The sequence below is a fragment of the Trichomycterus rosablanca genome, chromosome 17 (assembly GCF_030014385.1).
Source record: "Trichomycterus rosablanca isolate fTriRos1 chromosome 17, fTriRos1.hap1, whole genome shotgun sequence".
NCBI lineage: Eukaryota > Metazoa > Chordata > Actinopteri > Siluriformes > Trichomycteridae > Trichomycterus > Trichomycterus rosablanca.
The window spans coordinates 21,866,907-21,869,998 of record NC_086004.1 but is presented as its reverse complement, the minus strand read 5'-3'; positions in this window follow the sequence as shown (position 1 = coordinate 21,869,998).

Genomic DNA, 3,092 nt, shown 5'->3' with positions numbered 1-3,092 from the left:
ATACACACACCCATTCACCTATAGGGCAAATACAACCTAGTTTTGGCTTCTTGACAGAGGCAACCAGATTTTTCTTTCAAAACTCCAGATACTTTATGGAGTCCAGAACTTAAAAAAACCCCAGCTCCTCCACCATACCTAACAATGGGCATTATGTTATTTACTGTATAACAGTGTCTAATAAACTAATAAACATTTCTATGGATGCAGCTTTAACATTAAACATGTTGTGTTCTGGGTAACAGTTTGCTCAGACGTGCATAGCTACCATGTAAACAGTGCACTTGTATTTGTGTACAGTAAGGTTATTCCCTTCAGGCATCATGTTCACCTCCCTAGCCTGTTACTGTTGGATAGGTCAACAAAACAGTGTGTGGCAGTATCACATATCTGCTAGCACACCACTCTCACACACACACACACACACACACACACACACACACACACACACACACATACACACAAACACACAACACACTTACCCTGTCTGCTTCAGATCTACCATAAGGGATTCTCTCTTCACTGACGTTTTGCTTCCAGACACTTTCCACTATCCAGATGTTGGTTCGTTCCTTGTTTTAAACAGACTTTTCCTATAGTGATTCTGATGTATAGGAAAAACTTATACATGGGAGTGTTTCATGGGCAGGTTTCTGCTACCCTAAATACCAGGTCTTGAAGTAAATTGGAGAACTGGAACTGTGGATTTTTGTTTGGTGTACATTGTGTGCTTTTTTGTGGCTGTAGACTATACTCACAATTAAATAAAATAAGATTAATTCATTTTTATGGATTAAATTGGATTATGGAGAGGGTGGAAAGGGTGAAAACCTTCACATTCCTCGGTGTGCACATCAGCGAGGATCTGACCTGGTCCCACAAAGTCAAAAAGTCCCAACAGAGAGGTATGTCGACCAAAATTCTTAGCAAATTCTCAGCAACTTCTACAGAAGTACTGTTGAAACTGCACTCCACAGGAAAGGAAGACACTCCAGCGTGTGATTAAAAACTGCACAGCTGATTTCTGGAACGTCCCTCCCTGCACTCACTGGACAGCACACACCCCCAAAACACCTCTCTCTTCTCTCTTCTGCCGTCAGGCAAACACTACAGAAGTGTTAAGGCCAGCACAAAAAGACTGACAAACAGTTTCTACCAACAGGCAGCCAGACTGGTAATAAATATGGGCTTTACATCCCCATCTCACCTCATGAACCTTGTTGAATCTTTACACTTATGCTACTCACCTAACTTCACTAATCACACATCTTTTCTGTCTTTTACAATAACACTCTTTGCATTTTTGTACCTATACACAGACTGCTGCTGTTTGCCTCTTCGCACAACAGTTATTTATTCGTTTAATTTGGTGCAATATACACCGATCAGGCATAACATTAAAACAGCCCTACAACTGTGATGCACTGTGTATTCTGACACCTTTCTATCAGAACCAGCATTAACTTCTTCAGCAATCTGAGCTACAGTAGCTCGTCTGTTGGATCGGATCACACGGGCCAGCCTTCAATCCCCATGTGCATCAATGAGCCTTGGCTGCCCATGACCCTGTCGCCGGTTTACCACTGTTCCTTCCTTGGACCACTTTTGATAGATACTGACCACTGCAGACTGGGAACACCCTACAAGAGCTGCAGTTTTGGAGATGCTCTGACCCAGTCGTTTAGCCATCACAATTTGGCCCTTGTCAAACTCGCTCAAATCCTTACGCTCTTCCATTTTTCCTGATTCTAAGACATCAAATTTGAGGATAAAATGATCACTTGCTGCCTAATATATCCCACCCACTAACAGGTGATGAAGAGATAATCAGTGTTATTCACTTCCCCTGTCAGTGGTCATAATGTTATGTCTAGTCTGTGTATCTGTATATTGGGCGAGACATGTCCCCCAATATATATTGTGATTACGGCCTTGGATGCATATGAGTTTATTTTAGCAAGTGTCCCAGGTCAGATGGATTGCAGTAAGGACAAAAACTAAGGGTTTTAAACACTTTTACTTACTACTTACATACAAATAGTGGGCATCTGTAGTATGTTTTGGTAGAACCTGGAGTTGTGCATTACCCACACTAGCTACTATGCCACAATGCTGTTCATGTTCACAACTGTGCACCGCTAGTTGAATCCTTCCCACTGAATGACACCTACTAACATATGGGATATGGTGTAAAACAGGATCCTCTGAAACCTGTAAAGCCACTCACCTTTTTAAACTGATGCTAATGCAGATTTATTTGGCAGCTGAACATACTTAGAGGAGAGTGCTAATTGCCCTATTTTGTATAGTTGATGCCACAGATCTGCGATTGGCTCATGCTGCTATGGTTGATTAGGCCCAGTTGTACTCTTGTCTGTGGACTGGCCATGGCACCTTTGGGCCAAGGTAATTCTTGATTGTGATTTCAGAACAGTTCAGCAAACAGTATTACAGTCAACAATCTATAATGCAGGTCAAACATGAGTAACTCTATGATCCAGTCTTAATATACACTGATCAGCCAGAACATTAAAACCACCTCCTTCTTTCTACACTAACTGTTCATTTGATCAGCTCTACTTACCATATAGGAGCACTTTGTAGTTCTACAATCACTGACTGTAGTCCATCTATTTCTCTACATATCTTTTTAACCTGCTTTCACCCTGTTCTTCAATGGTCAGGACCCCCACAGGACCACCACAGAGCAGGTATTATTTAGGTGGTGGATCATTCTCAGCACTGCAGTGACAATGACATGGTGGTGGTGTGTTAGTGTGTGTTGTACACTCACTGTCCACTCTATTGGACACTCCTACCTAGTTGGTCCACTTTGTAGATGTAAAGTCAGAGACGATCGCTCATCTATTGCTGCTGTTTGAGTTGGTCATCTTCTAGACCTTCATCAGTGGTCACAGGACACTGCCCACGGGGCGCTGTTGGCTGGATATTTTTAGTTGGTGGACTATTCTCAGTCCAGCTGTGACAGTGAGGTGTTTAAAAACTCCATCAGCGCTGCTGTGTCTGATCCACTCATACCAGCACAACACACACTAACACACCACCACCATGTCAGTGCAGTGCTGAGAATG